Raw genomic sequence first — 10,800 nt, 5'->3', positions numbered from 1 at the left:
TCGCGGAAGAGGTAACACAACAAAAGCTCCTTTACAACAGTGATTATACTTAGGACGATTAGTTTGACGACGATTTCCAAGCCTTTCAATATACCAAAACAAAGCTCCACAAAATTCACAAACACATATACAATCCCCACAGTCATAATACGTAGGAAGCGCAACAGAAGTAAAAAATCGAGATCGTCGACTCCTGCGCAAAAGAGGAGCAACAGAAGCAAAAGAGGGAGACCCACAGTCACTAAGCTTACGTTTTCGACAGTTATTCATAATCAGAAATCAAGGAAATTAAAAGCTGAAAAAATTTACCATAAGCAAGAAGAAAACAAAAATTAAAGACGCAGTCACAAAAGCCCTAATCGACAGATGATGAAGAAGCAGCAGAAGAAAAATACCTAGAGCAGATAGATAACCGGAGAAGAAAGAAAGCGGAGGCAAGAAAACCAAGGAGCATCCGGTAGACGACACGAAAAAACCACGTAGGCAAGAAAATTAAATCAAATCCACAAAATAATAACACGTGCGGCGGAATTATATATTATATAGATATATATAAAAGGATATGGAGATAACATAAGAAAAGTATACCCAAAACAAAAAAGTATCCAGAAAATACCAAAATATCGAAAACTTACAATTGTGAAGGTCATGTGGTAGAATTCGGAAAAACAAAAATTGTGGGAGGAAACATAGAGAAAAGGCAGCGACGTGTGGCCAAAATGGGAAAAGCAAAAAGTGACTGTACATAAGCGTCCGCTCAATTTATTATATATATATATATAATTAATTATATACCAACAATATGTTTTCTTATAAATATGTGTTAACGTAATTTCGAATATTATTTTAATGAAAATATAAAATCTATATTTGTTAAAAGCTAATTCATAGAAATGGTGTCTTTGACAATCTATGTAAATTACAAGAATGATATTATGAATATATATTTTTTAGGGTAAAAAATGAAATAAGTTTGAAGATTAAACACTATTATCCTATTTTTTTTTACTCCATTTGGAGTTAAAAAATAGATATGGGTTGAAGATGTATTTGTGTATTCTTTTTTTTTTCTATTAGTTTTCCCGAAAAATTAGTATCTTAATCCCTGAAGTTATATAGCAGCCTGAAAATTGAAACTAGATTTAGTCACACACAAGGTTTTAATTTATTACTAAAACTAGGTGTAAGGCCTATGTATTACATAGGTTCATTTTAAAGAAAAGAAATATGAACTTATAAATATTTGAGAAGTTTGAATTTATAGGAAAAAAATAGAAAAATATTGAATTATTAAAATTTAATTGTTTGTTTTTTTTAATTAAATAAATAATTTAGATAAATAAACAAATGAAACTTTAATTTAGAAAATCTGAAATTAAAAATGAAGTCAATTAATAAAATTGATATGCATTTATTATCACATTTATTGTTATTATTATATTTAAATATTATGTGGAAATTAATAAAATGAAAATAACCAAAAAATGCCATGTGGAAAAAAATTAATTGAAAATAACCATAAAATGACATGTAGCCAAATCAATGAGAGTATGAAATGTGGCAAAAAGTTCTTTATTTATAGGCAATATTTCTTTAAATGCATATGTATAACATAGATTTCGAAGCGTAATCTTATTTAATAAATTTTGCTACAATCAATTCGTAATTAATTCAAATTAGTTATATACCAACAATATGTTTTCTTATAAATATGTGTTAACGTAATTTAGAATATTATTTTAATGAAAATATAAAATCTATATTTGTTAAAAGTTATTTCATAGAAATGATGACTTTGACAATCTATGTAAATTACAAGAATGATATTATGAATATATATATTTTTAGGGTAAAAAATGAAATAGGTTTGAAGATTAAACACTAGTATCATATTTTTTTTACTCCATTTGGAGTTAAAAAATAGATATGGGTTGAAGATGTATTTGTGTATTCTTTTTTTCTATTAGTTTTCCCAAAAAAATTAGTATCTTAATCCCTGAAGTTATATAGCTGCCTGAAAATTGAAACTAGATTTAGCCACACAAGGTGTTAATTTATTACTAAAACTAGGTGTAAGGCCTATGTATTACATAGGTTCATTTTAAAGAAAAAATATATGAAATTCTAAACATTTGAGAAGTTTGAATTTATAAGAAAAAAATAGAAAAATATTGAATTATTAAAATTAAATTGTTTGTTTTTTTTTAAATTAAACAAATAATTTAGATAAATAAACAAATGAAACTAATGAAACTTTAATTTAGAAAATCTGAAATTAAAAGGAAGTCAATTAATGAAATTGATATGTATTTATTATTACATTTATTGTTATTATTATATTTAAATATTATGTGGAAATTAATAAAATGAAAATAACCACAAAATGTCATGCGGAAAAATATTAATTGAAAATAACCATAAAATGACTTGTAGCCAAATCAATGAGAGTATGAAATGTGGCAAAAAGTTCTTTATTTATGGGCAATATTTCTTTAAATGCATATGTATAAAATAGATTTCGAAGCGTAATCTTATTTAATAAATTTTGCTACAATCAATTCATAATTAATTCAAATTAATTATATACCAACAATATGTTTTCTTATAAATATTTGTTAACGTAATTTAGAATATTATTTTAATGAAAATATAAAATCTATATTTGTTAAAAGCTAATTCATAGAAACGGTGTCTTTGACAATCTATGTAAATTACAAGAATGATATTATGAATATATATTTTTTTAGGGTAAAAAATAAAAAAGGTTTGAAGATTAAACACTAATATCCTATTTTTTTACTCCATTTGGAGTTAAAAAATAGATATGGGTTGAAGTTGTATTTGTGTATTCTATTTTTTTTTCTATTAGTTTTCCCAAAAAAAATTAGTATCTTAATCCCTAAAGTTAAATAACTGCCTGAAAATTGAAACTAGATTTAGCCACACAAGGTCTTAATTTATTACTAAAACTAGGTGTAAGACCCATCTATTACATAGGTTCCTTTTAAAGAAAAAAAATATGAAATTCTAAGCATTTGAGAAGTTTGAATTTATATGAGAAAAATAGAAAATATTGAACTATTAAAATTAAATTGTTTGTTTTTTTAAATTAAACAAATAATTTAGATAAATAAACAAATGAAACTAACGAAACTTTAATTTAGAAAATCTGAAATTAAAAGGAAGTCAATTAATGAAATTGGTATGTATTTATTATTAAATTTATTGTTATTATTATATTTAAATATTATGTGGAAATTAATAAAATGAAAATAACCACAAAATGCCATGTGGAAAAAAATTAATTGAAAATAACCACAAAATGACATGTAGCCAAACCAATGATAGTATGAAATGTGGCAAAAAGTTCTTTATTTATGGGTAATATTTCTTTAAATGCATATGTATAAAATAGATTTCGAAGCGTAATCTTATTTAATAAATTTTGCTACAATCAATTCGTAATTAATTCAAATTAATTATATACCAACAATATGTTTTTTTATAAATATGTGTTAACATAATTTAGAATATTATTTTAATGAAAATATAAAATCTATATTTGTTAAAAGCTAATTAATAGCAATGGTGTCTTTGACAATCTATGTAAATTACAAGAATGATAATTTGAATATATATATATATATATATATATATATATATATATATATATATATATATATATATATATATATATATATTAAGGGTAAAAAAATGAAATAGTTTTGAAGATTAAACACTATTATCCTATTTATTTTAGTCCATTTGGAGTTAAAAAATAGATGCGGGTTGAAGATGTATTTTTGTATTTTTTTTTCTATTAGTTTTCCCAAAACTTATTATCTTAATCCTTGAAGTTATATAGCATCCTGAAAATTGAAACTAGATTTAGCCACACAGAAGGTTTTAATTTATTACTAAAACTAGGTGTAAGGCTTATGTATTACATAGGTTCATTTTAAAAAAAAAAATATGAAATTCTAAACATTTGATAAGTTTGAATTTATAAGAAAAAAATAGAAAAATATTGAATTATTAAAATTAAATTGTTTGTTTTTTTTTTAAATTAAACAAATAATTTAGATAAATAAACAAATGAAACGTTAATTTAGAAAATCTGAAATTAAAAAGAAGTAAATTAATGAAATTGATATGCATTTATTATTAAATTTATTGTTATTATTATATTTAAATATTATGTGGAAATTAATAAAATGAAAATAACCACAAAATGCCGTGTGGAAAAAATTAATTGAAAATAACCATAAATGACATGTAACCAAATCAACGAGAGTATAAAATGTGGCAAAAAGTTTTTTTATTTATGGGTAATATTTCTGTAATTGCATATGTATAATATAGATTTCGAAGCGTAATCTTATTTAATAAATTTTGCTACAATCAATTCGTAATTAATTCAAATTAATTATATACCAACAATATGTTTTCTTATAAATATGTGTAACATAATTTAGAATATTATTTTAATGAAAATATAAAATCTATATTTGTTAAAAGCTAATTACTAGAAATGGTGTCTTTGACAATCTATGTAAATTACCAGAATGATATTATGAATATATATTTTTTAGGGTAAAAAATGAAATAGGTTTGAAGATTAAACACTATTATCCTATTTATTTTACTCCATTTGGAGTTAAAAATTTGATATGGGTTGAAGATGTATTTTTGTATTTTTTTTTTCTATTAGTTTTCCCATAAACTTAGTATCTTAATCCCTGAAGTTATATAGCAGCCTGAAAATTGAAACTAGATTTAGCCACACAGGAAGTTTTAATTTATTATTAAAACTAGGTGTAAAGCCTATGTATTACATATGTTTCTTTTAAAGAAAAAAAATATGAAATTCTAAACATTTGAGAAGTTTGAATTTATAATAAAAAAATAGAAAAATATTGAATTATTAAAATTAAATTCTTTGTTTTTTTTATTTTAAATTAAACAAATAATTTAGATAAATAAACAAATGAAACTAATGAAACTTTAATTTAGAAAATTTTGAAATTAGAAAGAAGTCAATTAATGAAATTGATATGCATTTATTATTACATTTATTGTAATTATTATATTTAAATACTATGTGGAAATTAATAAAATGAAAATAACCACAAAATGTCATGTGGAAAAATTAATTGAAAATAACCATAAAATGACATGTAGCCAAATCAATGAGAGTATGACACACTACTAAAAACATGACCTTCAGCGACCGAATCAGCTACGGATTCATTCCATAGCTAATTACTGATGGCTCATCGAGAGATCAGCGACGGAAAGTATAAATATATTGACCAAAATACTTATTGAATTTTAGAGAAGTATTACTGATGGATCAACAACAAAATGGTGAACATTTATCGACAAAAAATAGTTATTCGCTAATCCGTCGCAAATTAAAACTTTTTAGCTAGGGAACAACGGCGGATCGTTGAAAATCAATGGCCTTTTTTTCTTGGCCCTCGCCAATCACTCGTAGAATTCAGAAGCCTCATTTTTTTATTTCCTGCCTTTCTTTGTTTTTTCCTTCCCTCGTTTTATTTTCATTCCCGCTTTTCTTTTCATTCCCACTGAATTTTTCCCAAAGCCCTAAACGATTTCCTCACAAAGACCTAATCGACCCTCTGTCTACTCAAATCCCTCCTCCGCCCAAGAAATCACCTCCACCACCATCCACCTGCAATGCGCCTCTTTGAAGTATACTTAAGCCTCTCAAAAGAAAACCTCATAGATCACATCCTTATTGGATTTCCTCTCGGTCTATCTCCCTTCCTCTATGACTCGTCGTTTTCCTGCCAATGACGTTCATTATGGTTGTTCATCCTCTGTTGCTTCGGATCGTAAACTCAAGCAAATCTAAATTAGTCTTCATTAGCTTGCAATTCTGGTTTCTAGTATCATATAAGTTGCATTTACATAGAGCTCTCTTACTTTTCTTTTATTTCTGGCTCATATCACCACTCGTTTTTCTAAGCCCTACCTTCCTCAACTCTTTAATTTTGGTTTTCGTAGGGCTTTCGAGTTGATTATCATCTTAACTCCAATTTCTGTTTTCTAGATTATATAAATTAGCATACAATTTTTTTTTCTAGATTTGAACCGATATGAAATTGGTACCGAGTGTAGGCACTTAACAAGAGGCTCAATTTTGAACGGAAACAATCATGAGTTTCAGAATGTCTCGAACCTATTGCTATTGCTTGTATGTATTTTCTTTCCAATACTCTTATCTTCTATATTCCTATCTTCTTTGTAGGATCCATGTTTGACTTTTAGGTCAAGAATATAGCTATCGAGTCAGAAACACATAACACACATATGAACAAGTGCTATAAGATGGGCATTGTGATACATGTTCATAATTTATCAATATTCCTTCACAAAATTTTGAATTTTCAATGGCTTATTGCTGAAATTTTTGGAAATACAGTTATAATTTTTTTTGAACATGTTTAGGAAAAACCAACATTGAATACTTATTACCTGAAGAAGTCCTTTTTCATGTTTATTATTATTGAATTATTGAATCCATAAATCCCTACATCCAGAGCAGTTTTGTTTTGTATGATAATTTTGTAGTTATACCAACACTCACCTTCAAGTAAGTATATATCTTTTTCTAAAATAAATTTACTCTTCAAGATTTGCAGTTATACCAACAATCATATGGTTGTTATGAGAATTGGACTAGCATTATGAACTTTTAAACAATGCAGGGTTTGTTGGTGACTCCCTATATACAACCTCATAGAACTTTTAGGACTAGAATTATGAACTTTTAAACATCTCCAAGAACTCATTCAAGATTTGTTAAAGGAATGGTAGGATCCTAATAGAGGCAATGTCTTTGGTGGCATGATCAAGTAAGTAATACCTCTTTCATTTTGTTTTTTGTTTTTCATCTTGTTTATTACTTAGTAGTCGCTGATATTTAGTTGTGATTGAAAAAAAACAGGGAGCTTCTGATATCATTTAGAAGAGCAATTGATTAAAACCACAGTGTAACATCTTCGATAGGTATGGAACATTTGAACTTGTTATTCATGAGTAGATTATGTTTATAAAGAAATATTTTGATTGGTTTATTGATGATACATGGATGGTGTCAATGAAGGGCAGTTTTATCAAGTTCTTTTTTATGAGCAATCCATAAGGCTTGTGCATCATTTGTGCTGCATCCATTGGACCCAACACAGTCAAATCCTTCTTTGATCCAAAGTCTACTGCCAAATTTCATGTAAGTTCTTTCTCATTTTTTTGGCATAAAAGAGAACTCCGTTTTTTTTTTTTTGTTTTTTTTTTTTTTTTTTTGTAAAAGATCGTTTACTTGACTAGTCAATGACTCTATTTACATGTAGATTTTGGTCAGAAAATATCAAGACTCGCTCCTCGAAATGATCGATGCCTGGTACTTTTATTGTTTTATGAAATAAACTTTAGATAATATGTGCAATTGTGCTGATAAAGAAGGGCATTTCTATAATTTCCTTCCTAATTAAAAAAAATGTTGTATTCAATTTTATAAATACTAAAATGCTATTAATTTGGTGTAATAGATGTTCTGTAATGATCAACAAAAATGTTCAAAGAATCAAATGCCAGGAGAGAAGACATTTTCCAAAGAATCTTGTATGCGAAGACGGTATTTTCTTTTACTAACATATATTACCATTTACTTTTTGGTCGGAATGGGAATTCAATTCCATTCCAGTCCAACATTTGGTTTCAAATGAGTAGACAGTAATCTCCTTTCCATAAACTAGAAAAAGTCTGCTTTCAACAAATGCTTCCAGCAAAGACCCTGATGTACCAAAAACTAGGAGGACAACACGTTCGCCTAATTCAATGAGTTAATAGGAATCGGAATTCAATTCCATTCCAATCCTTCTTTTGGATGGAAGATATGAAACAATGGAAAAGATGTATCTGGAAATGCAAAATATGAGAGGAAATTAAGAATTGTTATATATTATACTTTGAAGTCATATAGCAATCAATGTTTAACTTTGGTATTTCAATGTTAATGTTTGGTTTTGGATTCTACATTTATTTGATGTTTTTAGTATTTAAATGTTAATATTTGATTTGGGATTGTATAATTATTTTTTGTTTTAGATTTGTAATACAAATAAAAATTAAAAAAAAAAATTGATATTACTCATTTGCAAGGAATCAACGACGGAAAAGAAAAAAAAAATCATATATTAAATTGCGAGGGATCAGCAACGGAATATAAAAAAAACATGGAATAGAGTTTTGCGACGGATCAGCGACGGATTAATTGTATTGAGTTTTGTCGCTGAAGTCCTAAAAATTTGTATTAAGTGACGAATTTGCAATGGATGATCCGTCGCTAAGTTCGTCGCAAGGAAAAAGTAATTTGTCGCTAAATCTATCGCTAACTTATTAGCCACACCTTAAATGGCTACATAGTATGTTTGTTGCTGATCCGTCGCAAATGTCCTTTAGCGACGGAATAGCGACGGATTCGTCCGTCTCTAAAACCCCTGTTTCTAGTAGTGATATGTTGGAAAAAGTTCTTTATTTATTAATGATGATATTGGTCGGAATCTTGCCATGTGAATTTAATAATGTCCTTTAAACTTTCAAATTATGAAACTATGATTATTAATGAAAATCTACTATAATAAATGAGGTTTTTTTTGCCACATGTCATATTCTCATTTATTTGGACACATGACATTTTCTAGATTTTTTAAATTTTCTATTTTCCACTTGTCATTTTATTGTATTTTTCATTTTATTAAATTAAAATTTCACATTTAATATGTAAGGTAATATATATGTAAGGTATTTATTAGAAAGAGTTTATATATGCAATGTATTCAATACATTAAAGCTTCCTTAATTTTAATAATTCAAAATTTTTTCATTCTTCTTATAAATTCGAAGTTTTCAAATTGTTAAAATTTAATATTTAATTTTTTTAAATAAACTAATGTAATATATGAGTCTCACACCTAATATATAACAAAGGAGATCCAAAAAAGTAATCAAAAATATATATATTTGATACAAAAATAAAATCAAATCAAATAAAATCAAACTGTTGATTCCACGTCACTGTCTGCGTGTATTTCGGGAGATCTTATTAAGATACACCATAGTATCTTCATCTTATTTTTGATATTCCATTTTTTACTAACAGGACCAACCGTCGAAACCAAAAGCGCTAGCGCCATTGATACACCGCTTATAAGAAAAAGGCCTCGAAGCCCGTAAAGATTCAAGATTTTTGGTGAAGGGGAAGAAAAATCCTTTAACGTCACTGCAGATTCACGATTTAACCATTTATCCTCTAATGCTTTCAATGTCCCCTCTTCTCGCATCTTTGTTATCTCAATCGACATCTCTCCAGCCATGGGTGAACCTTTCTGGAACACCTGCAAAAGTAACTATATTAGACATGGAAACGAGATCATCGGTGTGGAGTTATGGAACTGGAAGAAGCCAAAAGGATTAGCTAGAGAACACTGACAAAGCCAAAACCGTTAGTGGTGGATGCTGTAGCGATCAAGGAGAAGTCAGCAGCCGGATAAATTGCAAGGACTGATTTGAGATAAAGGATCTCGTCAACGATTGCATCAACGCTTCCACTTGTTAATGCATTGACGTAGGCCTCGGGTGTATATAGCGTCTCAAATTTGGTGTCTGCTAAGTTCAAATTGTTATAGACAACTCCTCCTATGTTCGAAAGACCCTGGAATCCGATAGACCTCTCATTCAGTTCAATCTGTTGTACTGTTAAAAGTGAACTCAATGTTGCAGTGTAACTTGACGTGAGAACAAGCACTACGAAAACCCAAACAGTAACCACGAATCTTGATAGATTACTTTGCAGCTTCTCCCCTGCAGTTTCCAATCACCAACTCAATTTCCAACAGATCTATGGTACATGCTTTGTGAGTATTTGTTAATTACAAAGGTGAAGATTGATATATACTAATGTTCAAGAATATAAAATCTTTAAGTAAAATGAGATAAGAGAAAAGAGTTAGAGAGCTTACTGTGAGCATAAACAAGGGTCGAAAACGCAAACCAGAGAGTTGTTCCGATTTGCTGCGTTGGTGAACCTTGAAATTCTTCGTTGGTACGATGTTCAATAAACCAAATAACAAATCCCAAAAAGAGAAAGAAACAAGCACTTATGGTCCAAAGATCTGCACTAAGAGGATCTAAGAAGATCCAGATGTTTTTCTTGGAGTTTTGGGCTAGTGTGCCTATTCCCAGATCAGTAAAGGGCAATGTGAAGTCAACATAAAGAGATCTATTTGCTGTGATGGTTATATCCCCAATAGCAGCATCATATTCCATAAGAGAGACTTTGTCGATTAAATCATTGTAACTACGTCCATCCTTATAAGGGTATGGAATAATCTCAACCCCTACTCCATAGTCTATGGCCTTGAATGCAGCATTGAAAACATCCCAACAGAATCCACTCGCACTCGATTCATTTGTTCTTGGATCAATAGTAAGTTGTACCAAATTCGGGAATGTGCCGAAATCTGGAACGAGAATTCTCAGCTTCTTGCCATTCGATTGTAGCTTCAAACTTTTTAAAAAGATTGAAGTCGCATGTGCTGTTAAAAGGCTTTGAAAGCTAAGCAACATCAATATTAGAATTCCAAATAACCTGCAATAATTCGACATTGGCAACACAGTGCTTAAGTTTCCTGCAGCCCTGGGTTCATCAGCAAGACACAGTAAAACTTTTACAAGAGTGCATATAGAAACGGAGTCCTGTCGAAACAAGTACAT

The 10,800-nt window shown here is 28.4% G+C and overlaps 1 pseudogene across 1 annotated transcript; it reads right to left on the bottom strand.

The window, feature by feature from the left end:
• Window positions 1-9,017: 9,017 nt before the first annotated feature.
• On the bottom strand, window positions 9,018-10,800 carry LOC145075384 (glutamate receptor 1.3 pseudogene; annotated as a pseudogene). The gene is made up of 3 exons (XR_013692421.1): window positions 10,047-10,800; window positions 9,518-9,888; window positions 9,018-9,422 (listed from the first exon to the last, which is right to left on the bottom strand). The product of XR_013692421.1 is annotated as a glutamate receptor 1.3 pseudogene (transcript).

This window comes from Lactuca serriola, chromosome 9, assembly GCF_051521515.1.
Source record: "Lactuca serriola cultivar US96UC23 chromosome 9, Lser_US96UC23_V15, whole genome shotgun sequence".
Taxonomy (NCBI): domain Eukaryota; kingdom Viridiplantae; phylum Streptophyta; class Magnoliopsida; order Asterales; family Asteraceae; genus Lactuca; species Lactuca serriola.
This window is presented reverse-complemented; position numbering and strand designations above follow the sequence as displayed.